The 27890-nt window shown below is 40.7% G+C and overlaps 1 protein-coding gene across 8 annotated transcripts in view; it reads left to right on the forward strand.

Annotated features, from left to right (window-relative positions):
- The window catches only part of TNIK (TRAF2 and NCK interacting kinase), a 362683-nt gene that overhangs the window by 77428 nt on the left and 257365 nt on the right, over positions 1–27890 (forward strand). The window lies entirely within an intron of this gene.

Raw genomic sequence — 27890 nt, forward strand, 5'->3', positions numbered from 1 at the left:
GTTGAGATTAAGCTGAAGAATGAAAAGTTCTTCTTGCCCTTATACTAATTTTTGCTTATAAATTCACCCCAAACATGCTTTTAAAGGATATTTTCCCCCAGTAAATGATCTAAAAAAGGGATTGTTTGGAAAAGTGGGTTGATTCTCCTGATTATCAAAAGAAAATGGAAATGAACTGTTTTTGGACTAAAGCTCAGAGAGTTTTAGTGAATGAGTTGTTGAAATCAGTGGTTTCAAAACAAACCAGCTGTTTCCTCATGATTATTTCTAGGGAGATAACCATCACTTCCCCGAGTGGTAGTGAGAGGGGGTGGCCGTCCCACTACAAGTGACCTCCCTTGTTGTTCTGGTTTTTTTTTTTTTTTAATTCCTTCTCTGAGTCCTAAACTTCTCTTAGTTGATTAAAATTATTGTAGATTTTTGTGATATTTCCAGTTCTACAGAATGTCAAAAGAATATATATATGTGTGTGTATGTGTGTATTCATATATATATATATATATATATATATATATATATATATATATATATATATGGCTTGGGAATCTGGTTTTTAAAGCACTATTGTAAAATGGATAAATATTTAAATTTTTATTTGCCAGGAGGTACCCTTTTTTTTGGTGTCCACTCCAGGGGAAAATTTCTGTCTTGCAAAAAGTGATTATTTTCTAAAGTGTCAACCCCCTACAATTAGACAGAATGCAGTCCATCCAAGTTGTTCACTTGACATTGATCCTGACACAAGAAAGAAAGGTGTCTCAGCAGATGCTTTTAAATACTTTCAGTGAAGATAATTAGGTTGGAAGATTGTGTTATTGCATTTTGAGAAACTGGATTTAACCTGTGAATTAATGTAGCTAATGATTTCTGCTCTGGTTTAGGTAGAGAATTACTTCTGATTGGCTGTCATTCTGGAGGAGCAACTCTGTACTATGCTATTGGTTTTACGGTGCCGTCCTTTGTCCTGTGTTTCCCACCTGTAGAGTATACATTTGTACGGTGGACTGTACACTCTTTTGCAAGCCAGGATAACAAAGAGATAAGGATTCTCAATTAAGGATGAAAATGTTTGGAAAATCCAGAATTAGCCCTAATTTCTTGTCACCTGGGGAAAAAAAAAGAAAAGGAAACAAATGGCAAGAGGAAGGAAATTTACCAAGTACGTTGTTTGACATCGTTGCTGTATAAAGGGTGCCATTCTCTTAGTGGTTGGTACAGAATTTCGGCACCTCTCGAGCTGAGGGGAGACTGCAGAGTTGGCCTTGGAGATCACATTTTGGGACTTGGTCTCTTTGGTCAGCCCTATGCCTGTTCTGTGGCACCGCAGCTTATCTGTGCATTACTCAAGTGAGAGTGTTAGAAATGCTGTGGGGCCTTGGACTGATTTATCTAAAGAATTAAACCTCCCTACCGAGTGAAGGGTTTGGTTTCTAGGTAACCCAAATGCTATTAAGTGGCACTCTCTCATGAACAGAGACAGCTGGGTTTCTTGAGCCGCTAACCCAGTCTTGCTGTTACTCTGAGCTCTGAAGGATTGAAGCGTAATAAAACAGCAACATCTGAACTCAAGTATACATGAACCTAAAGAGGGAAAATTACGAAGTGACTGTCCACATTGTAGGTTATATTTAACCATTATGGAATCGGTATATTTCTAAAATACTGTAGACATAACTAGAAACTTTACAGCCTGAGAAACAGATTTCTATGAAAAAATTCTGATAAATGCTTTCTTTACATTAACTATTAAACCTTTGACTTTAATGTTTTGTTAACTCCAGCTTTTGTCATTCCTGGATTTTGTAAAATGAGGTGTAATTTTGTGAACAATTATATGGATGTAGCCTTTGTTTTCTTGAAGGATTCTCGTTTCTTGTAATGAGTTGTCCCAAGAGAGTCATAATTTTATTCACAAGTAGTTTTTAAGAAACATACTTAATTCAATAGACAAAAAGTAGATGTATATATTAAGAGAATATTTCTGGAAGCATATAAGCCACATACATCTAGATGTGGAAATATATTTTATATAAAGGTCAATTAGTAATGTTTAGCTTTTCCAAGTTGCTTCTAGTCTTACTCCCAAGTCTAGCTTGGTCTGTCTGTCCTTGGTTAGATTTGTTTACCTCTAGCATTTTGGTCCCACGTGGTCAAGTGACAGTTCAGTGTCTGTTTTTCACTTTATTTACTGGAAAGAATACATAAATAGTGAACAGAAGAGATTCTATGTCAGGATTTTTAATGAGGAAATCATCTTCCTGGTGCCATGGCTCCCAACAAAAATAAACCAACAAAAGGCCACATACCTATTTGCTGAAGGCTTTGACTATTTATTGGCATGCCACCTATTAGGACCTAATGGAATCTAGACACATTTTTGTTAAAATAGAGTAATTATTTTAATAGGTGGAAATAATTGTTTAATGTTTACTGCTAAAACACCACTAAATCTTAGCCATAGATTTCAGAAATGAACGTTAGTCTATTCTGTTTCTTAATTTGCCTTTTTGAAATATGTGTTGGTCATTGTAGTGATGGAGACATACTTTATTCCAGAGTGACAGTGTAAACCAAGAATATGGTGAATTACTCAGGTTTCTTTTAAAAACTCCTTGAGGCTGTAAAATATGAAGAGGGCATGTTGGTGGTTATAGTGCTTGTTGAGAGAGAGTGAGAGAGAGCACTATGTCTTTGTGTTTGTGTGTGTGTGTGTATGTGTGTGTGTGTGTTTTCAGAGGGTTGCAAAAGTCCTCATAGGTCATCTAGTCCAATCATTCCTCTGCCACCTGTCTGTTCAGCCCCCTCCTTGATCACCTCTGGTCATGTGGAACTCATCACCTCCCAGTCAGTACATTTTCTTGCAACTCTCTGAATGTTCATTTTCATATTGAACCAAGATTCTGCCTTCCTGAAATGTTTACCACTTCAAGCTCGTTCCACACCCTCAGGGCTATTTAAAAAAATAAATTGTCTTCTTCCACAAGAACATAGTCCTTCAGATGTTTGAAGACGACCTCTCCCTCCTTCCCCCAAACACAGACTTGTGTCTCCTGGTCTCCAGGCAATATAACCTCAGTTACTTAGTTCTTCATAGGACAGAGACTTGAGGCCCTTTATCACCCTGGGTTCTGTCCTGAAACTATTCTAATGTATTAATGAAAATAATATTTAATACTTCTAAATAACTTTCTATGTCATGAAACATGTTGTATATATTGTTTGATTTCTGGTTTAATTCCTATGTAATTTCATGAGAACCTTGTTCTCAGCTCAGGGTCCTTATATGTGATGCCAGCCAGTTTTGACATACTCCTTCCAAGATTTGACTTTTGCTCTTTTTACTTGACATACTTGTGATCACAGTTTCAGGTTGTTTCTAAGTAATTCAACTCGAGACCTGAGAATCCATATTGGTCAAAACTGACCTGGTATGGAGCGAGGAAATCTGAGCCTGTTGCATGATATTTCCTTTATTGGGATCTCTTAATAAACCTGTGTAAGTAAGTCAAGGCATTTTAATAGTAAGCTTATTAGTAGTCTTGATATGAAGGTGATTCTGTGACATGCAGTGCAGCTTTTCATAGTCTGTTCTAGTGAATAGTGAATTATCCTATTCACTTCTTGTTTGGTAAGGAGTGAATATGGGAGAATGTTGAGTTTCTTAGATAATAGTGGCATTTTTTTTAAACAGGAATTTCCAATAGAAAGAATACACTCTGTTGAGTGCCAATGAAAAAAGCCCTGTGCTTTGTGTGGGAAGAACGCAGAGCAGCCGAGGGGATTCCTACTAAGAAGTGTGCAATTAGATTAACTAGTTAGGACTCCAGTGCTTACTGTGTGCTGAGGCTTTTCATATATGTTGTCTGAGTTACTCCTCATGATTGTATAGGGGAGGAAGCTCACGCACATTATTATGATTATTAAACAGTATCACTTCAAGGCAGAATTTCTCAGCCTTGGCACTGTTGCCATTGGAGTCGGAGAGCTCTTTGTTGCTCTGGAAGACTGCCCTGTGCCTTGTAGGATGTTTAGCAGCATCCTTGGCCTCTACTCTTGAGAAGCCAGTAGCACTCCAAAGTCCTGACCATTGGAAATGTCTCCAGACATTGCCAGATGTCCCCTGGGGGGCAAAATTGTCCCCAGTTGAGAACCACTTCTCTGAGGAGAAGACAAAATAGCAAAACTCTTAAAACTAATGTGCAAACAGAGACCTGTGGGAGTGTCGAATATGCCCAGACAGAATGGGGACCTGAATGGACTGTGGGCAGAATATTTGGGAAAAGTTTAGGGGCCTTGGCATCTGCACATCTTAGGGTATAATTTAACATCTTCATAAGTGGGAAGGAGTGCAATGAAAAGGACTTTGCAGCAGGACTGAGCTGGCTTCCCAGTCTGGTGCTGCCTCTTTCTAGTTGTGTGAGCATGGCCAACTTACTTTCTGAGCCTAGATTTCCTCATCTTGTTAGTAATAGTACAGTGTAGGGTTGTTATGGAAACTAAAGTGTAATGTGTGTGGAAGCCCTCAGCCCAGTGCCTGACACATAGTAGGCACTCAGCAACCTTTTCTTCTTCCTAAACACACGCTCCAAGGGGAGCCTGACTTACCAGTTCCTTCCATGGTCTTGGGTTTGCAGAAGAGTTTATGATGTGAGAGAAGCATTCATAGAAGATGAAGTCAGAAACACACATCTTTCTACATCAATTTCTATCTTTGATTTCTTGGAATTTATGTGTGCTCAGAATTGCATTATTTATATTAAATCCAATTTTCATATGGCATTTGATGATACAATTTCCATTTAGATACTGTAGTTGGTCTTTAATATTTAAGAAAAGCCAGTTTCTCAATAATTTGTAAAAATGAGATACATTATTAAAGAAAATAAGAAGAATTGGGTGTAGCACTCTTAGACTTTAGTGAAGTGAGAGTGATTTTTAAAATACTATCTATTTTACAAATTTGGGGGAAGAATCAACATTATTTCCTCTTAAGGTAGTACAGGATGTAAGGAGAGAGCCCTGATGGTGAGATTTGTATGGTGAGTGGGGAGGTAAGAGCCTCACTTAGGAGTCGAGGACCTGTCTTTATGGGTTTGGTTCTACCTCTCACCTGCTGTAGCTTTGAGTTTGCCGTAGCACCATTTAGAGCTTCAGCTTTTCTCATCTGTAAAGTGAGAGTAAAAACACCTTTCCTGGTGTACCCCATCAGGTTCCTGTGAGGTTGAAATGAATCCAGGACTGCAGAAGTATTTTGTTAAATTTAAACTACTGTGTGCCCTAGGGAGGTGGCAGAGTCCTGGAGACCGGGGACTAGGGAAGTTATGTTTCTATGTTGCCCTTTCTCTTCTTCACCCCTATGCCCATTATCAAGTCCCTGAGATTCCCCTCTGGGTGGCCTGACTCCAGCTACAGATTGATTCTTGCACCCCTTCAGTTTTGTGATCTTCAGGCAAACAGGGTCACTGGATTGAGTGGAGGTCTCTCTGGCTTTGCCTTTGCCTGATCTTTGCTTCATTGACATTTATTAGCTAGTTGGTCACATTTCCCAAAGTGTATTCAGTGGAACTCCAAGATCAGTGCTGTGAAAAAAGAGTAGGGAGACTAAAAAAGTTGCAAAGTGCTCCTAACCATCCCTTTCTCTTGAACATTAGCTTTTATATTACTTTGTTTTACTCAGTATTTTCCCAATTTATTTAACTGTGGAATCTCCCCTTACCTCTCCCCACCCAAGTGACCCCTATTAATGCCTCTTGGAACAATTCCATAGAACACAGAAAATCTGGATGGCTTACATCCTGGTACCATAGCTGAGTGTTCTTTGCATCTAATTTGGCTCAAGACCATGCCACCTCATGCTGTGACCCATAGGGTGTCAGGCATTAGATGGCTGCGGTGTAAGCACAGAGGGAAGACCTTTGTGAGCGCCCATCTGCCACGTGCAAAAGAAGGTGGCTTTCTCTGCTGGGTGGCGAGACCTCCAGAATTGCTACCAAGACTTGCCACAGCGAACTTTGTAGGATTTCTTATTGCTACTAGCGGTTCTCAGCCCTCACTGTTTATGGAAATCATCGGGAGAGCTTTGAAAAACTAAACATATCTGGGCCCTTCTGTGGAAATTTGGTTTTAGTGGGTCTGGGTGTACAGCTGGGAAAGCTGGCTTCCAGAACTTCCCAGATGGCTTTTAATGTGAAGCCAGAATTGAGATCCACTGGGCTAAGGTATTTTGCCTTTCAGGTGACATAAAGGCTCTTTCAGTGTCTTTGTCCTTGTGAAGTCTCTACCACTCTTATCTCTATCCTGGAGTTTTCTTTACCTCATTTATTCATTTATTCAGCATCAGCCTTTATAATAAACACCTCTTATCAGCTTGACACCTGTACACCCACCTTTCATTACAAGTGTTTAGACAGCTTTAGCTCAGAATTCTTCCCTTCCATCTCGTATCAGTAAATTTCCAAATAACTTGATGCACAGCACCCTGATGGCTTGTAGGTTTTAGACCTTATAACATCCCTAATGACTTGGTGATTATAAGGCAGTCTCAAGTAATTAAATGATCAATAGTTATGGTGTAATTACCATTATTTGGGGGTTACTAGTAACCTGTGAAATGAAACCCCAAGAGGATTACAGGCACAGAATTTAGGGCCATGCACAGTTTCAACTATTTTGTGCATGGGAAACATTTGAGACGCTCTTAAAAAGAATCACCAATTAATTATGGCCCTAGATTGAATTTCTTATCTCTGTGGTTTAACTTCAAATACAATTTTATTAAGTTCACTTGGATATTTTGCATGTGCAAAAATAAATCTCTGCTGTGTGACAAGCAAATATGCACTCTCTGCTAAGGAGGAGCCCTGCTTAGTAGTGAGGATCCAGAATGGGGGAACGAAGCCTTGCCCAGGCCTCCAAATGGGGCCAAGTACCACCTCTGCTGCCCAGTGCTGTGGCCTTGGGCATTGCTTCTGATTTGGGGCCTGTTGCTTCCTTTCCAAGGCAATGCACAGAACTGCAGTCTTTTTTGTTCCCATCTCCGACAAAGGAAGACAGGGTAGCAGCTGGCTCACTGAGAACTCTTAATAAACACAAAAGAGCAACCATAATAGTAATGATAATAACAAGATGATCTTTCTAGACTGCGGGGAAGAGTTCGGAACTAAATTATGTGAAGAGCTCAGTGTCCTTTGGGGGAAGGTGCTCTACTGTTTTAGAAAACTTGCCCGTGATTACATAATAGAGCCTGCCAGGACACACCGTCTCTGGCAGGCCACTAGCAAGTTCCAGACGATGCTTTTCTTTAGAGTATTTCTTGAGAAATTAAATTTTGGCCTGTGCATCACATTCAAAATGCAGCATGAGGCTCCTAGCTGAATTTACAAGGAGTCTTACTGCTTTTTAGATTTGTCTCTGTCTCTTCCCTGCCCTCCCCCTCTCTCTAATTGTGGTAAATTATGCATACCATAAAATACTATGCAGCAGCATTCAGTCCATTCACATCGACGTGCAGCCATCAAATCCAGAACTGTTCTATCATCCCAAACTGAAACTCTGTACTCATTAAACAATCACTCTGTATTCTCACTCCCTCTCCTCCCCACCCAGCCCCTGGTCTTTCAATAAAAAATATTCCCAGTAAAGTTAGTTGTTGATATGATTTTTTTCCTGGATAGTTTCTTGTAATACCGGGTCTCCAGCTAGCCCAGAAGGGTCTGTGTGTCCAAGTGTCGGTCTTCCTCGGGGTGACTCAGCGGCCCGCTGTACCTCCAGGTGGCTGACCTCCCCGCACCTGGAGGGCTGTATCTTGTTCTAAGAAGCTTAAACCCACTGAAACCCTTGATTTTTTTTTTCTACCCTGTTTATATCTAAATAAAACAGTCCTCTTCAGGTAGAGGTAGATGTCAGTAAAAAAATGTGCATGCAATTTTGTTTGAATCCTAAAAGAGTGTGGTTAATGTTTTCTCTATTAAATGTTCTGGGCTGTGATTATTTTTAGTACAATTTTATAAATGAGACTCTACCTTTAAATGTATCAACTGTTTTCTTTTTTAGTAAGTAAATGTTTTGGGTTTTTTTTCCCCATAAGGAACTCCATTATTTCATACCAAAGCAGAATGTTCTGGAGGGAGGGTGGTGGGGTCTCCCTGAGGCAGTGCACTGCTCCCCTGAACTCCCTCACCCCCGACATCCATCCACAGAGCAGCCCCACACTTGGTCCCCAGGCCCGGATTCCTCCCTCCAGCCTTGTCTGTGGCTGACCCTGCCTCACCCAGTGTTCTGTGCTCTCACAGAGCTGGGTCCTTGTGCTCACCATCACTTTCTTCGCGCTGGCCACCCCGCATCCTTAACACTTGGCCCAGGCAGCAGCCCCTCTTCCCCACACCCTGGGACACGCTGACCTCGCCTCACAGCGCTGACATCACTGCTTTGTAATGTTCCGCCTGGCTGTTTCCACTCTAAGCTCTGAGCTCCCTGAGTTCCGGAACATTACCTTACTTTTTCTCTAGTGCCAATACAGAGTAGATTGTTTAAAATAGCAATTACAAAAAATAATACACCACTTTTATGTTTTGCTGAGTTTGGAATGCCCTCTCTCAGTGGAATATGTGTCACATTTGTTTAATCTCAACTGTTTAAGCATATTAATCAGGGAGACTGACACTAAGTATGGTATTTAATAATAACCCACAGCAGCTAAATAATGCGCTAAATAAAAACAGTGTCCACTTACCATGCAATATAACAGAAAAAAAATAGGATAAGTAAAATATGTTTTCCTTTTTTTCTAAAACGAGTTTCCTAGACGTGATTCTAAAAGTCTCCCAGTGGCTAAACCCAAGGAGCTATAGCCCATTTAAACTTGTAAGGACCCTGTTAACACATTTCTGGGAACGGAGATGGGTTTTCCTTCTACCATGTCTCTGGGACTCTGGACTTAAACATCGATATTGACGGTTATAATAGTTTTTATAAGACCTCTATCTTCATTATTTCATTCGATCTTCACAATATCCCCACAAGTGAAACGGAAGGGTATGATCATCTGTGTTTTAAAGTTAAAGAAGTTGAGGTCTCAGTTTATAAATGACTTTCCCAAGGTCACCAGGTAGGGGCTAGAGCCTGACTCGTGGTCAGTAGCCTAAATTCTCTCAGCTCCACACACAAGTTTCCCAGGAGGAAATCTGGGAGAGGGGAAGACCCCCTAAAAGCTTGGCAGGGGTTGGTTTTGCCCTGCCCTGGCACTGCATGTTTGGAATTCAAGGAGATCCCTGATAAGTCTGAATGGGTAACATAAAGCAGGGTTGCGTAACTTGCTTCAGTATATAGTTGGTCTACTCTTTATATCCAAAACACTGAAGGGTGCTTGATGGCTGAGTAATTAACCACTGATTTCTTAGTAAGGGGTGACACTGTGTTTTTTATACAACCCACAAAATTGCTAATTGCCCAGAAAGATAAGACGGGAGTTCTTTTCCAACTACAGGAAGGAAGTGGCATGCCCTGGGCTTGTTGCATTTTACCACGTGAGATGCTGCTGTGCTGATCGTCTGAGGGAGCTGGTTGCTTCTTTTCTCTTGATTTGTTTTTGGTGGGAGGGGGTGGGAATAGCATATTTCTAGATTTCTTCAAAAATCAGCTCCAATAGCCAGGTGCATGATTTTTTTTTTTTTTTTTTTTTTTTTTGTCCCCCAAAGACTCTGCAATCAGACTGGAGCTTGATAAATGTTTGTTGAATTGAATTGATTTATTCTCTCAGCTGCAGTTGTGTACTTTTGTGAGCAAATGGATGAATCTTCCTGCTCTGGAGACCATGCAAATATTTGCCAGGTGCATAATCTGTACTTTTCTCTATTCTGAGCAGAGGGAAGGCCAGTTAGCTGGAACCTGGTGTGGCACTGTGGCAAATCACTTACTCTTTGCTTTTCTATTTCCCCCTCTTAGTGGGGGCCTAGGATTGTGTGTTTGGGGTTGAGGATGAGGAGAGACAATAAAACAGAAGATGGAATGAAAGAATTTCTAGGTAATGTAATTGAGAGTGATCTGGCTACAGTACCAAGATACAACCTATCAGCTGGATAATTCATCATGAATGCAAGTTGGACTCCCTGTGTAGAGACTCTTTATTTCTGTTTCCACTGAGGACCACACTATTCACTTTTTTTCCCTATAGATTTTGGGTATGTAGCACCCCATCCCCGGCCCAAGAACATCAGCAGTGCCTCTAAAGGCTATTATCAGATGCCTTCAGTGACAAGTTGGACCTGCATTTATCTCATCTTTCTCTTTATATGTCAAGAGAGTGAGAGTCATTGAAAACACAGGGCGGTGTGTCTTTTTCTTTGGATGGAAGCAGAGTTGACGGTATATTCTCTTAAAAGGAGTTTCAAATTAGGCAGAATCTGATTTCCCCCAGCTAACCTTTCTGGGGATTTCATCAGAAGAGGAATGTTTTGTTACTTCAGTGTTTAGTACATTTTGTTCTACCGTTTTTGTACCCACTTATGCACGTTGAGAGATACTTCAGAACTTTCAAAACCTTTCATTCCCTGAAGAAACCTATCAGGGAAGCTAGTCCCCAGCACCGCTTCTCTCCCATGTGAATATGCCCGGCTGTGAGTGCTGAAAGGAGGTGCTTGGCACCCAGACTTGATGGTCTGCAGCAGGATGGGGCTAGGGTAGGATGAGCAGATGACTAAGAGGACCCGTGGCTGCCCCCTTCCTTGGGTCTCCAGCTTATCTATTGTTCAGGACAAGACTTGCTTGAACAAGACTAATGACTACAGTTAATCATCTGAGTAAATATGTTCTGAATTTAAGGTGTGGCCAAGAAACCAGTGTTGGAGTGTTGGTAAGGGATAGGAAAAACACAAACTAGGGGGAATAAAAAACAACGTGTCTGCCAACAAAACCCCAAACAAAATAGTAACATCCAAAACAAAAAGCTCTTTGTTTGAACATTGTTTTCCAGTCCAGAAGCAGAGGAGATTTATGAATACCTGGTTCAGCTGATGAGTAATACCACGGTCAAGTGTGGTCTTTGAAGTTTGGCCTAAATACATCATGGTGTTTGTTCTTGTTCAAATGCATGCATTTGTGAATGTGTAAAAACAAGACAGGTACTGAGAGTGTTTCCTGTCACACTCCACTCAGCACTTCCATCACCCCCAGCATTCTCCCGTCTGCTTTATCTGTGTTGAAGGGACTCCTTATTCTGTGCATTGGTCTCTAGGGAGCATCTTTGCTTTTCCAAGTCTGTGGTCCTCATGTTGTAATTCTAACAATAGAATCTGGAAATGAGTTGGGATTATGATAGCCATTTGCTGATTGAGAACATGGACGTCCAGGGACTTCAATGACTTACTCAGAATCTTGCCTCTCAGGAAGGCCCTGGTTAAAGCCAAGAGCTTTTCTTTCCAGATTCCAGACCACTGCTCAGGGAGCTGACCAGCCTGGGGGCTATGAGTTTGTGGACACATGAGGTTTAACTAACTTCTCTGTGGCTGGTGTCTATTCCAGGGTAAATATGGGGGAGAAATCCCCTTTCACAGTTTGTGTTTTGGGTTAAAATAGAAGCAAAGTGCCTAGTTTTGAATATTAGTTAGAAAAAAGAGTAGATACACAAAGGTATATGTATCTGTTTGGTGTTGGTGTTGACTGAGTTCAGTGCTTTACTGGAACTAGATTTCTCCCTACGAAGGGGTAGCAGTTGAGGACAGCTTTTTTCCTGGTGGTACAGTGTCATCCTAAGATATAAATGTGACCTGAAAAGCTGATTTTGTTAGAATAATGGCACTTTATACTAGCACTCACTTTTGGGGGAATTTGGAGGGTGGTAGATATTTATTAAAGTTTTTTCCAGAATAAAAGTTGCAAGAAATAAAATTATCAGCTTTGCTCAGATGAAGGGCTGGAACATTTTGATGAAATGCCCAAAGCCTAGGAACTGACTTATAGGCAAGGCAGAGCCCTGCGGCCTGTGCGCCATGGAAGGTCACATCGAGGGAGAATGTTACCATCTTTCTAGACTTGAACCTTAGAGATGCATTCAGAACTCTTGGTAGTTTGCTAAAAAAAACAATTTCTTTTTATTTTTTAGCCTGGGTCCTCTCTTGTGGTCAGGAGTCTCATAGATGTAATACATGCTTTATGTGGCAGTTCTTTTTTTTTTTTTAATTGAAATATAGTCAATGTATAAAGTTACGTTAGTTATGTTAGTTTCAGGTGTACTATACAATGCTTTGACATTTGCATACATTATGAAATGATCGCCACCGTAAGCCTAGTAGCCATCTATCCCCATAGAAAGTTATTACAGTATTATTGACCAAATTCCTTTTGCTGTATCCCTGTGACTTATTTATTATATAGGTGGAGATTTGGATCTCTTAATCCCCTTCACCTATCCCTCTTCTCCTTTCCCCTCTGGCAGCCACCCATTTCTTCTTTGTATCTATGAGTCTGTTTTTGTTTTTTCTCTTTAAGATTCCACATATAAGTGAGATCCTGTGGTATCTGTCTTTCTCTGAGTTATTTCACTTAACATAATACCCTTTAGGTCCATCCATGTTGTTGCAAATGGCAAGATTTCATTCTTCTTTATGGCTTATGTTGAACTGTATACCCCCCCCCCATATTTTTATCTATCAGTAGGCACTTAGGTTGCTTCCATATCTTGGCTATTGTAAATAATGCTGCAGTGAGCATTGGGGTGCATATATCTTTTTGAATTAGTGTTTCTGTTTTCTTTGAGTAAATACCCAGAAGTGAAATTGGTGGATCATATGGCAGTCCTGTTTTTAATTTTTTGAGGAACCTCTATCTGTTTTTCATAATGGCTGTACCAATTTGCAATCCCACCAACAGTACATGAGCTCACCATCACTTACTGTCTTTTTGACGATAGCTATTCTGACAGGTGTGAGGTGGGATCTCACTGTGGTTTTAAGTAGAAGTTCTTGACTTTTATTGTGGTTTGTGTGTCCCTTTAAAGCTTGAAGATGGGTTTTGTTCTGTTGACAACAGAAGCAGTACTGGTAAGTAAACATATACGTGCAGTGTGTACATATATGTAGTACTTATGCCTATTATAGGGAAGGCTCGGTTCCACAGTGTCATGAGGTAGACACTTACCACTTATCATCCCTGCTCTTCAGATGAAGAGTCCGACCTTAGAAGGTTTGATGTGCTCTAGGCCACTCTGACCGCTGGAAGTTGAACGCACCTACAACTTTTTGACATCAAAGACTTGAGCAGATGGAATTCACTGGAAGAATGAAAGCATAGTGGGGCTGAGTGTGCCACTCAAGCATTCAGTGATCCAACCTTTAATTTAAAAATTTTTGGTTTAACTGAGAACTACTGTTCCTAGTTCTTAGGGTCCCTTTTAAAGTGGGGGGGTAACACTGACAAGCCATTTTTCCTTCAGCCTTGTTTACAAACTTTATTTCTCCTCTTTGATCATTCTTAAAAGGTTAAAGAGAGTTACCCTGCTGCTTACGAGTGACCTAGAAATTCTGCTGATATGTGGAAATAAGTGTTCTTTAAAATATCCCACTTAAGAGGTAGGTTAACTTAATGGTAGAAACCCATCCAAAATATATTACCGGTCTAGAAGTTTCTTTGGCTTGAATCAATCAAGTAACTGTGACACCACTTCTGCATTTCTAAATACATTAAAACCACAGTCATTTTCAGAGAGGAGATTTGGACTGAATTTAACCTTTTAAAGTGTCTTAGAAGAAAGAATTTACCAAATTGTTTAAGAGCATAAACATAAGTTTAAGAAGTTTGTTGAAAAACCTCTGTCCTTAAGTACCCTCAGGTACCATAAAACTGCTGTTTATTTATTCCTATTGATATGCTAATCACAAGTTGTTCTTCGATATTAAAGCATTTCCTCCAAGGAATTTGTACTGCATGTACTTGGTTCATTTCACTATAGAGTAAAATAGCTCTTTATTTACACAGTGGTACCAACACTCTAGAGAAGCTAACTGAGCATTAAACACATCTATGTCAAGGATTCGCCATTTTGGAGAATTTGAGATCATTCATTGCTAACTCTTTGGATCATTGGACACTGGAGAACACATGGCTCAGTGACAGGCGGGATGCCTTTAACTTCACGTGTGGGATAATGGTCTTCCTCCCTGTCTGGAGTGAGATAACCTTGTGGAGTCTGAAAGCTTAAAAGGGGAATATTTCTAAGTATTGTCTAGAGTTTTTAATGCCACATGAAGATAATGGGAATTTATAAATCACTATAGATTTGAACACAGGGTGGACCTTCCAAAAATTCAAACAAATTTTTATTTTTTAAATTTTTTTTACATTTGTCTATTAATTGCTGTTCCAGATGCAGTTTGCTATCCAGCAGCTTGGTCACCACCACCTGGGAGATTGCTGGAAATGCAGACTCCCAGGCCTTCCCAGACATACTGAATCAGAATCTGCTTTTTAACAAGATCCCTCAGATGATTTTCATGCACATTTAAATTTGGGAAGCCCGAAATTAGGCCACTGCATTGGTCCTGAAAACTAGAGGTCATTTGATTAGGTAAAACACCTTTTCTAGATAAAGGGAAGGCATACATCCAGATCCAGGATGGGCTGGGTGCCTGCATTGGCATGTAGCCTGTGTGTGGAACTGCTCCTCTGGGAAGTGAGAAGGTGCAGGCAAGGCCTGGATGCCCACTGCTGGTTGACTTGTCACATCCACAGAGAGAAGCCACACACTTGGATCAGTGAAGGGGACACAGCAGATCTTAGCTCTGGCAATAACCAGGGTGATGGAGATGTATCGATCCTCAGTTGCAGAGTGCATACAGATTTGAGACTTTGGGCTGCTCCTCTGCCTTGGCGATTTTCCTTGCAATTTGTATACATTTAGTGATAGCCCTAAAACTCTGCCCTTTCAGATATTGTAGAACTTCCTCTGGTGCTGTTATATTTCGTATTAAAATGAAAAAAATAACAAGAGCACGAAAGTAAATGAATTCTGTTTTTCTCAAAATGAAGATACAATCAGATCACGTACTGGCAATATAAGAAGGTGATACATAATGGAGTTTTTGTGTGGGTACTTCAAATGATTAATCACAGAGTATCTAAGATGGCTTTCCTTCCAGAGTTGAGAGATTTGTCACGTTTTACAGTGTGGGATAGAAGCTAGAATCATTCACACACACACGCACACACCCACTTCTATATCTGCTTGCGTATGCATGGTGTACATACAAATACTCTTCCTATGGTTGTTGGGAATAGGAAATGAGATAATATACATAAAGCATATATGAGACCTAGTAAAGTATTCAAGACGTGGTAGTTATTATTACAGGAAGCAGCAGTGCAAGATGGTTAGGAGCATAGCCTTTGGCATTAGATCCCGTGGGTCTAGAATCTTGGGTCTAGAATCTTGGGTCTGCCACTCATTAGCTGTTCGACCTAGAGTTAATTGATTAACCTCTCTGTACCTTGGTTTCCTCTGCTGAAAAATAGGAATAATAATAGTACCTACCTCATAAGGATTAAATGAGATAATACATGAAATGCATTAGAAGAACTTTAAAATAAAATGAGTACTCAAAAACAAATGTTAGCTACTTTATATATATATAGTACACTCTTATCTGGGATCTAGTTAAAGGATTGAGTTTATTTAGACATTTTTGTTTTAAAGAAACAGAACTGTAAACTTTGTATATGGAAATTTTTTACTTCCCCTTGCTTATTTAATTATAATAGTTAATTCTTCTCATCCCAGTTGGATTTCAACAAGGAATAAAATCAACCTAAAAGAATATTTGAATATAGTATTATCTAATCTCTTCACAGGTTTTAAGGAACTCTTTCATTCTGGGAGTTGAGATTAGCTGTAAAGTAGCTCCAGAAAATACTTAAGGATCCTAGGTCGAAAAGACCAGTTCCTTATCTAGATTCAGATTCAAAAATATGTACTGACTATCAGCTTTGTTCCAGGCACTTTTCTAATATAAGGGTTAAGAATATGAATTTGGGCCTAAGCAGACCTGAGTTCAAATCCTGGTTCTGTTTATTACCAGCTACAGTATTTTTGTGCAGATACTAGGTAAGGCTGATGGTATAGCTAATATTGGCAGAGGGGAATGAAGCAATTGAGTGAGATTCACTGATTGTTGACTTTCCTCAACAGTAGTGCTGGACTCTCTGTCTTACTTGTCTTGTGATTCTACAGAGGTTGTGAGAAATAGAGTCTTTTTCTTCGGGCAGCCCTTCTTGCAGTTCACTGGGGAAAATTTCATTGGCCACTAAAAACAACATAAAGTCTTCATGCTTGGAGAGTAGGCAAGTGCCTTCTGTCTGAGTTAACAACTCTAACACATACAAGAGGGAAAAAAAGCCCTAGGACACTACTTTTCAAAGGTCCTGGATGCGACTGGCTGCTCGAATTCGACAGTGAGTTATGTGCTAGGGAACTAAAGCATGCAAGAATGGATTCATTTCAAATACTAGTGGGAAAATATCCTTCCCTACATCCAAAACTTGACTGAAATACAATGGATCATTGGAATGTTAAACATACTGGGCCAGAAAATCATTCTGACTTTCCATCATCCTGTTTTGACAGGACACCAGATAAGCAGTTTTGGGAAAATGTCGTCAAATTTGTGTTGAGCAAGGGCAAACAAGCTGATTGTGTGGTGCTGCCTCTTGGGAGATGGGAGGCAGCTTCCTTCAGACCCTGGAGCGATTAATTTATGCCCCAAGGCTGTCTGACCCTTGTAAAATTATCCCAGCTGGTCGGACTGGACTCGCTGATCTCATTTTTATATGAATGTCTTATTCTTGTGGGGAAGGTTTATCAATTATCTGTCTCTGTGCATACAATGCAAGAGTTATATAGGATAATTTCATGTGCTAGTCAAAGGCAATGCTTTGTCCCAACCAACAAGTTTTTCTTGCTCTCTGAACAGTGTGACCCATTAATTCGGAAAAATAGTATGATAAATCTTTTAAAATGGAATTAAGCAATCAGCCCAGTATCCAAAATTCTAATTTTCCAAAAAGAAACCTTTATTGCTACCATAAAATGGGAAACCCATTACTTTCAACTCACTTTATTATATAGTACATACTTTTCAAATTAGAAATGTTAGCCCCTGTCCCACCACATCATGGTGTTATTTGGACTGCCATACTTTAAGAGGTACCATTGTCACCCGTGTTCTGAGGTTGACCAGCACGACAGTACCAGCTACTCAGGGTCACAACGTGACTCTTGTGGGCCCAAGCATTCTTTTGCCTATGTGGCCTTCTGACTCCAGAAAAATGTTTAAGTTAGATTTTACAACTTCCTTGGTATAAAGACAAATCTACTAATATATATTAAAACATTTTCTTTGACCTAAGAGTTAATTGTTTTCTTATGACTTTAAAACTAATGGGACATTTTTTGTCAGCTGCGAAAAGCATGGTGGGTACCAGGCACTGAACCCGCCGTGCCTCGTGGAGGCGTCGGCCTGTATTGCACGGCCCCTGACGTCAAGAGGTCTGGGGGCTTCTTTCAAGCTGGTGGTGGGGAAACCACATAAATTAAATGTTTGAAATCCTGTGTTTTATCTTGAAAATTCAGATGGATTTTGCCTTTTACACCATGGAATAGTCATGTTGCTTCAGCTTAAAATTATTTGAACTTGATATTTTTTTTTCCTTAATGGAGGTCCTGGGGATAGAACCCAGGACTTTGTGCACATGCTCTACCACTGAGCTATTACCTTCTCCCTGGGACTTAATTCTTACAGAAAGGTAGATTTTAAAAAAGGAGTTTAGTAGCTTCCTGCCCCTACTTGGCATAGTGTTACCCAGCCAGTTTCGTTTGCCTGACACGGAGCAAGCCAAACGCTGAGACGCGGAGGTTTGCAGCAGAGAAAGGGTTTATTCACAAGGCAGCCAAGTGAGGAGACTCTCGGCTCTGCCTCGCGGAAGGCGAGGGGCTCTGGGTATTTATGGAATAGAGCTGAGGCCTGGGAGCAGGGGGAGAGTTGATTGGAGGTAATCGTCGTTCTGTGCAGGTACAACTAAGCTACATGCTTCTTCGTGGGATGCATGTTCAGAACATGGTGGCTTTAGCAAGCTCTGAGGGTTAAGTTTTTGACCCTCTGACCTCAAAGATCACCAGTCAGACACTCGCGCATGTCCAGTTGGAGGGTCTCTGGCCCTAACTAGTCTTAACCAGCTGGCTCCAGCTGGAATTGGACACCGTTGACTGCAAGTTTCTGAAAAACAACTTGGGCACACATTTTATTGTTTAGGCTATGTGATGCTTGGAGGACGTGCAAGTTTTTGGAAGAACAATTAAATCGAGCTTGATCAGTGAAGGTGGGGTACAGCTTAGTATTTATTAATGGCTAACTGATGACTACCCCCCACTCCCACCCCCTGCTTCAGTAGGATGGCTTGACCCTGGGGGAGTACACGTTCTCTGGTTTGGAAACCCAGACATAAGGCATTCAAGGCTTAGAAAGGCTTTTTTTTTTAAACCTATGGTCAAGGGAAGGAATTGGGTTTATGATGGATTTATGTCAAAAACAAATAAACTACAGGTATTATCCTACCCTGTTATGACCGTGAACGGGTGATCTTAAGGTGAACAAAGTCCATTAGGATTCTTAGCAGAACCTCGAAGAATCTATAAAACGTTGTTTGGCTTCAAGCTCATTTATAAGCACCTCCTTTCTTAGGGCCTCGTGAGTGATTTAGACTCTCTTGGCTATTTCTAGCAAAGAGGAAGAACAGTCACTCTTGATGACATGAAAATTCTTCTTTTCACCTGCTCCCTTTTATGGAGTCACTTCCCTAGGTTTCCTTGATATTTAGAGGAGGACGGCTTTTCTCTTTGTCCTCTCATTACTGTCTTATCCAGGACAGGCTATTAGAAAAGCTTTTTGTTTGTGAGATCAGTTCTCTGATTTCTAACTTCCCTTCTCGAACCTAAATGCCACACTTGAAGTTCTCTCAAATTGCTGCCGCTGTTGCTCAGATGTCTTCTCGGTATTGTGTGCTAAATGCAAGGGTCTTTATTTAGGTGCTTTGCTCTCTGGAAAGAAGATCCTAATGAGTCACCCAGCTTGCTGATTTCTCTGTAGGTGTGACCAGCTAAGTGCCACCGTAGTGGAGTTGAAACAGAAGAACTCATTTGGATCAGGAGTGCCTTTATCTCGAGTCTAGAGTCTAATGTAGCCTACAGGCTTCTCAGTTTTTCATTATAGCCCCTTCTCAGCCAAGGGCCAGCTTTGGGACCACTGAGGACTTGAATACTAGGGATCCAGATACTACTTAGAACCAGCCTGACTGCCAAAGAGAAGAGACACACTGTGCTCTGTGTGTTTGGTGTCTGAGCTAGCATGTCTTGTTATTTTTTCTTTCCTTTTCCAGAAAATGAACAGATGAATGAAGAGCATCATTTTGATTCTAAAAACCAAGTTAGAGTCGCCCATGTCATCTTAATCTCCTGAATTTGATTCTATTACAAAGCTTGCCTGACTCTACTTTCTTATCTCTTCTCAAGCTCTTCTTCTGTTTTCTGTCTCTACCACCACTGTCCTGGTCCAGGCAATGAGCAGCTCTCATCTGAGTGCCTGCAGTGTCTTGTCCCCTGGAGTCACCCTGTAGCCTTGCATTCCCACCGTACAGCCAGTGAGGTCATATGAAAATGTTTATTTGACCGTGTCTCTTCCTGCCTAAATCTTTCAAATGGTTTCCCATTTGATCAAGACCAAACTTAGCTTACAAGGCCCAGCATGATATGAGTACAGCCTCCTTCTCCAAACTCAGTTCTCTTGCTAATCCCCCTTACTCTCTGGGATTCAGAAACATTCTTTTCTTTTACTCCAGCAAAAGTAATTTGTTTTTGCCCATCTCAGGGCCTTTGCACATGCTGTTTCTGCTTTATGGAATGCTCCTTCTCCTCTTTTTAACTCCTTCACTTCCTCACAAAAACCTCTCCTCATCCCCCAGAAGATCCTAATCCCTGTTCTGAACTCCCATAGCCCACCCACCCCGTTCCTTCAGGGCGCTACACTCAGATTACCTGGTCTGTGTAGTTGAGTAATGCCTTTCTCCTTTATCTGGCTGTAAACTCCCTGAGAGCAGGGACTTGTCTACTTTGTTCATCATTGTGTTCCCAGTAATGTGCACTAAGACTAGATGTTCAATAAATAAAACAATAAGTAGGATGTGGTGCATAGTATGTTGATGAATAAAGTACGATACTTGTACATGGGAGTCATCAGAAAAGATTTAATTATGGACCATATCTCTAACAGGGCAGAGGGTTACATAGCACATTTTCAGTGATTCTTCTTCAAAAGTGGTAAAAAGCAATGTTTAGCGGCTTAAAACAGTGGTTGTTTATCTACAGTGACTCAATTCTGCATAGATTTTTTAAGCTATTAGAGGAATTAATGGTCAGCCATGTCCAGCATGAGGGGCCAACTGCAATGTCTTTGTACCTGCTGTTTCATCTGTCTGGTATCTTCTCCTCCAGGTAGCCCTGTTGCTTGCTCCTTCACTTCCTCCAGGTCTCTGCTCAAATGCCATTTTATTACAGAAGTCTTCCTGGATCACCTCACAGAGAGTAACACCGTACCCTCTAGACCTCCTATTCCTTGCTCTTCACTATGCTTAATTGTTTCTTCCATCGCCCTCATCATGAATCTGTCATTCATTCATTCACTCATTTCAGTCTCTTTACATTAAACTGTTCCTTGAGGACAAAGATTCTGTTTGATGAATACTCTGTCTTAGCACTCAAGTCAACGTTAGATACCTAGAAGACACTAAAAGCATATTTTTGACTCTACGAATGATCTTGGTGAAGAAAACTTCAAAATTTTATCCCCTTGCCTCTAAGGAATGAGGAAGAAAAAAGTCCACTGTCACTTTTTGCCTTCTTTTTGTCCTTCACCCCAAACTACATCTTCTTGTGTTCTCTCTTTGCTGATTACTTGAAAAGCAACTCTAGGGTGGCAAGTTGAGCCCCCCCCCAAATTGTGTGCCCCATTTCGGCTCCTGACAGTCTAATAGCGATCTCTAACTCTTAAGTACTTCTGCTTCTGAGAGTTTCTTCTTGAGCCTAAAATGCAACTATAAACACACACTTTTGCCTTGTGGCAGAAATAATAGAACTTAGGATATTTTCACCTAAAAGTAGCAGCTTGCTCTTCATTAAGCAGCAGCTTACTGCCTGCTCTTGCATTCAGTCCTCCCAGCGAGAAATATAACAAAGGAAGAGGCTGGTGGTCACAAGCCAGGACATTGCAGGGCTCATTAATTACTTGGAAAATGGTGCCTGGGTTGCAGCCAGAATCCCAAACAAAGGAAGGAAATAGTTCCTGTTTTCCAACTTGACAAGCTGATGAGTGAGGTAAGAATGAAAATCATTTGGGTAAGTTAAAAAGGGAGGAAATCAAATGGAAGCAGTAGTCTTATTCAAGAACAAGTATATAATTAAGACATATTCCCAACCCCAAGGGGGTTGATTCTTATCAGCTGAGACCATGGAAAGCATTATCTCCACCTGGCCATGAGATGAATCATGGGATTGGGAACACCAGTTTAGGAAAAGTGTGGATGGTTTTGGAGCTGGGGCCCCAAGTGCATGATATGTGTACAAAAGAGTTATTAATCCCAGCAGCTTCTATATTGGTTGGGTCCTTATGGCAACTATGTTGTAAATATACAAATACTCTTACAGAAAATAGAATCCATAATTTTGGCAAGGCTGAGAATCCTAAACCATCTCAGCAAATTTGTTGTAATTAAATGAGAATGGTTTCAAGTAGGAGTCAGTTAAGAAAAATGAGAATTTCTTAATGTTGAAGTGAAAAGAGATCATTAAGAAAAACACACTTAGTGGGTTAGTGAAATTTTGGTGTGATTATATTTCAGGGCAATTTTCACAAAACTTAGCCTGTGGTTTTTATGATTCTGAGCTGTGCAAAATCCAAAGGGAGGTCTGATTATCTAATACTTGGCTGAAATAAGGCCTTCAGGAATTCCTTTCTTGAGTGTGATTTACACAGTTTTCAGTACTGAATGGCCATAATATGTTCCTGCCACAAAAACTGCTGCAGTGGAAGAAAAGGGAAATGAAAACACACACACACACACACACACACACACACACACACACACACACAACCATCACCACAAAATCCCTAATGTAGAAGCAAGACCTTCTTGTGGCTGTTTCCTAACCTGTAAAGATTATAGAGAATACCTGTTTATTGAAAGAGGGAGATAGACTTGGAGTTTCCAGGCAATCTCAAGGTCAAGCAATGTCCTTTGGAAGGAGGTTACCAAGACTGCCCATGGAGGGGTCATATGTTTAACTTCCCAGATATGTGAGTGCAAAGTGAAAATTAAAATTGTGCTGTAGCCATGCACAAAGAAATGCAAACAGTCAAGGTTCATGCATTAAAGGAGAATTGTTTGGTTTGAGGGTTTTTTTGGTGGGGAGCTTAGAGGAGATGAGAAATAAAATAGTGCTATGTCTAGGAAGAGACGAAGACTGAGAACTCAGTTGAGTAATGGGAGAGGGAAGAGGAAACACACTTAGTTTGAAATGTTGAATTCTGCTCAGACCAGGCATGCTGAAGGCTTAGTATGAAGATTAGTTGAGAAGATTCATGTGAAAAAGGGGCTGCCCTTTTTATGTACTGAAACAAGTGAATGAGGCATTTAAGCTCATCTGTGCCTTTTGAGTAAAACCACCAAATAGCTCTTAAATAGATGACTTGATTGTGATGGTACACTGGGTCTGAGGTAAAAATCAAAATAATCATTGAAGAAAAAGACTAGAAATCCTGATTATGATACATAACCCTGGAAGACCCTTGGAGGAGCAGGAAAAAACAGCTGCAGTATAAATGATCTCCAAAGGGGAACCATGCAGCATGCGCAGTCACGGTGCCCATCAGTCTGGAAGTTGACTCCAAAGAATATGCAGAATAAGACTTATGTGAAACAAGGTTTGTTCCAAAAGGATGGAAAGCAGGTGTTGTGGCAGTCATTAGTACTGTTGTCGTCCTTCCCCGCCACCCCCTGTTCTGCGCAGAGGGTAGTTCTCACGTGTCCTCATTCGCCTTGTGGGTGTGTGGGGCTGTGGGACTACTTAACGGCCAGTGAGTTGTGGGCTAAAGTGATGGAGTGAAGCATTTAATTACTGGTCTCAGTGCCTTTAAGCTTCTCTTTCCCTTGGTCAAGGTGACCAACCACCTTAGAGATGGTGGCTATTTTCTGAGCCTGAGTGTGTTTCTTTTTTAATTAAATGAAGTTGCTGTTTTATTTGTTTTTCATTAGTTTTCTCCTCATGTCCTTTTTCTGTCCCAGGATCCCTTGCAAGATACACATTACACTTAGCTGATGTGTACACTGAGCATAGTCCTCTTGACTATGACAGTGTCTGAGACTAGCCTCGTTTTTGATGTCCTTGACAGCTTTGAGGAGTATTGGTTATGCATTTCATACAGTGCCTCTCAACGGTCTGATGTCTTTTCATGATTAGACTGGGTTTGGGGGAGGAAGATCACAGAAGTAAAATACCTGTTCCGTCATCTCAAGGGTACGTACAATCAACACAACTTGTCGCTGTTGACGGTCGTCACCTGGTTGATGTTCCTCCACTGTGCATGTACTACCTTTGTTTCCCCACTATCCTTTTTGGAAGGACATCACAATGCCCAGCCCGTATTTAAGGACTGGGGACTGACTTCCTCCTTGAGCACAAGTATCTGCATACATTATTTAGAATTCTTCTGCACGGGGGATTTGTCTTTTCCCCCGACATGTATGTATTTATTCAATCATTTATTTATATCAGTATGGACACATGGATGTTTTTATATTTTAAATTATACTCTAATACAACCTTATTTATTTTGTTGCTCAAGTTTTCCCAGCTTTGGCTGTTGGAAACTCTCAGTGGTCTACTGTTTCTCTTTGACACAAAAGACCATTTTGGGGGAGTACTTCTTTACTCCTTACTTTCTGGCACTACAGGATGCTCTAGAGGGACTGTAGTATGCAAAGCCTGTCAGCCAACCTGTAAAGAACATGTATTCTTACTAGGAAAACAAGACTTGTTAGGGGACTTGTTAGGTATGCATATTCCCTGGTCCCACCCTTGACCTAATGAACAGAAACTCTGGGTTTGGGACCCAATATTCCATGTTTAGCAAACTCTCCAGGGAATTCTGATGCACTCTAAAATTTGAGACCCACCGATCCAGATTACATAAGTTTTATGAATGGTAACATAAAGGAGGCAAACTCAGTGCATCTTTTGTTTATCCTATCATTTTATTTTGTTCCAAAACAAAACCTTAAAAAATTATTTTAAATCAAGATGATTGGTTTTCTTCATAATGAAGATGCAAGAAATCTTGAAAATATACTGATGTGGAGGAATATTCCTTAGAGATGGGGTACCAGGGACATCTGTGATCTGTGATCTTTGATGTTACTATTACAAAAAGACTACAACTCGCCAAAGGCTCAGAAGATGGTTAGCATTTTTTAGCAATGAAATATTTTTTAAATTAAGGTCTGTACCTTTTTTAGACATGATGCTATGACACACTTAATCACCTAAAGTATGGTGTAAATATAACCTTTATATATACTGAGAAACTAAAAAATTCCTGTGACTAGCTTTATTTTGATACTTGATTTATTGAGGTAGTCTGGAAGCAAACCGACAACATCTCTGAGGTGTGCCTGTGTTTGGTATCATTTCTGGCTGTAGAACTTCAGAGATGCACTGGAGTTGGTTAGTAAGGCCCCTCAAAAGTTTCTGTATGTCTGCAAGTGCTGAGGGAGATTCTCTTCACTGACCCCAGGGACATTTACTAACTGATTCTGCCTATATCTCACGCAGAGCTCTGGCCTGAAAATAAATCATAAAATGTGTGCCACCATCAGAGAAGTCTACAGGTTTGCTTCTTGGAGAGTCTTTGAGGCCTGTACTCAGAGCCATACGCTTATTTTTTAAGTAATTACAGAAGCCTGTAGCTGGTTAAACAGGTTACAGTGGCTGGTGGGGTGGGCGATTTTAGGCGAGCACAGATACAACAGCAAGTAGTAGACCTGCGAGAGGAAGCAGACAGGGAACTGGTGAGACTGTGAAGTTGACCTAATTTTTAAAAGAAAAGCACACAGTTGAATGGTATGGGCAACATGCCTCAGTTGTTTCCGCATGAAAATGGTCAAGAACTCTAAGGAGCTGAAGTGTTTAGTTCATCTTAGAAATAGTCCATGAAAAACAGAGGAAAAAGAAAAAACGACTTTATCAGTTTTGAATATTAATCAAAATGTACTGGAGAAATCTAAATGAGTAACATAGTTTTAATTTGCACTAAGAGACATTTGCTTCACCAAAGAAGCCACATGCAGCCAGGAAGCATATGTAGAGTCTCAACATCAGTCACTAGGCAGATTCAAATTTAAATTGCAGGGAGATACACTCTGCAATGTGAGTATGAATGCAATTAAAAAGACTGACAATATCAAATGTTGGCAAACATACAAAGCAACTGGAACTCCAGGCGTTGCTAATAAGTATGTAAAACAACACAGTCACTTTCAAAAACATTTCGGCCGTTTCTCAGACTCATGGACATAGAAAACAAACTTGCGGTTGCCAAAGGGACGGGGGGTAGGAAGGGACTGGGATTTCAAAATGTAGACTAGATAAACAAGATTGTACTGTGTAGCACGGGGAAATATATACAGGATCTTGTGGTGGCTCACAGTGAAAGAGAATGTGACAATGAATGTATGTATGTTCATGTATAACTGAAAAATTGTGCCCTACACAGGAATTTGACAAAACATTATAAAATGACTATAACTCAATAAAAAAGATGTTAAAAAAAATAACATTTTGGCTGTTACTTACAAAGTTATCCATACACTTAACCATATGACCAGGCAAGTCCACTTGTAGGTATTTACCCAGGAGAAGTACAACCCATGCTAACAGGAAGACCTAGATGTGAATGTTCATAGCATCTTTAGTCATAACAGCCAAAAGCTGGAAACAATCCAAATATCGATCACGTGGAGAATGGAAAAACAATCTGTGTCCATCTAAACAACAGAATACTACTTGGCAATGAAAATAAACAAACAACTGATACATGCAACAACATGAGTGAATCTCAGAATCTTTATGCTAAGTGAAAGAAACCAGCCTCCAAGCCTATATACTCTGTGATTTCATTTCTACGACATTCTAAAAAAGGCAAAACTACAGGGGTGAAGAACAGATCCATGGACTGGGATTACTGGGAGGGGATTTGATTACGAAGGAGCGTGAAAACCTTTTGGGGGTTGACTGTCGTGGTGACTACCTAATTTTATACATTTGTCAAAGCCCATCAAACTGTATGCTTTAAAAGACTGAGTTTTATTATATATAAATTATATGCCAATTTAAAAAGTCCAGACATTTGGACATTGCCTTACTAAAGCAATGAACAATCTACACATTTTCTTATTTGTCTAGATTTTTAACAACATTTTATTGCAGGCTAATGTCGGCCAGGCGCTGTGTTTGTCCCTGAGGATAGAAATATCAATAAAACGTGACCCTGCCCTGGCTACTTTTGTCTTAGATCCAGACCCTTTTGCATTAGGGAGATTCCCCAGTATAACCCAAGCTAATAGAAGGTTGCAAGAGACTGGCTTCTAGAACGAGAACATTTTTAAGGGGACACGTTGTCATCTCTACCTCTAAAATGTAGACTCAGAAAGTCACTTCAGATGATCTGTTGTGAGAACTGGTAGAATAATAATAGCTTCTGTCATCAGAGGGGTTGTGACAGTTTTTGGTGAAAACACAGCTACCAACTATTCCACTGAAAAGTCGACTCTTCAGGACTTGGATTTTTAAATTTAATACAAGCTACATTCCCTTCATCCTTTGCTTCTCCCTACGGGAATTATTGGCATGTTTGAGGCCCAGAAACACTATGGTGCTGTTAGACTTGGAGAGTAAACAGTGGCACCTGCTCGGGCCTTCATGGGTGTGTCCCCCGCCCCACCCTCTCGTGTTTGGCACAGCCTTAAGGTAGTTAATCTGTGCAAGAAGGAAGAAGGAACGGCTGGAAGGTAGCTGGATGTTAGACTATTTTTAGAAGGCTCTTCCACACTGCACCTGAATGTCATATTCTTGAGATCCTTGCAGGGCAAGGAAACAAACTGCTTTCTGTGCACCCTCTGTTCTCCGTCATGCTCCTGTGTCTCCCGGTGCACCTTTTCCAGTATTCTGTTCCACTCTCCCCATCTTCTCAGGGAGGGGCCCTTCTGTTCCTACAGTCACAGTGGAGGCGTGGGAGTGTGGGGGCGGGAGTGACAGAGACAGACAGACAGACAGACAGACAGACACACTAAAACAGCAAACTGCCTGCAAACTGCTGGGGTGATCTTTCTAAGAGCCAACTCTGACACCATCCTCCCAGTTCTTAAAACCCTTCGTTTCCAAAATCCAGGCCCTGCTGGGGATGCTCGGTGACCCACTCCCTCACTAGCCCCTGGTGCAATAGTAATGCTTAAGTACTCACATTTCCTCAAAAGCGCCATGACACTGGCTCTCGGCTTTGTTTTTACGCAGAGGGCCTTCTGTCTGAGATGCACCTCTTCTTTTTATCTTCTGGGTGAATTTCCAGTCAGCCTTTAGGTGGAACTTAAACCTCTCCTCTTTCTCCCTGACTTCTTTGCCCTCTTTCACGAGGAGGTAATTACCCTCCCCTCCCTGAGCTCCACTGCATATCTCTGATGTAGGATTTATTAGACTCAGTGCTAATGAGGTATTTATATGCTTGTTTTTGTCACTTTTCTTTGATTTT

This window comes from Camelus ferus, chromosome 1 (assembly GCF_009834535.1).
Source record: "Camelus ferus isolate YT-003-E chromosome 1, BCGSAC_Cfer_1.0, whole genome shotgun sequence".
NCBI lineage: Eukaryota > Metazoa > Chordata > Mammalia > Artiodactyla > Camelidae > Camelus > Camelus ferus.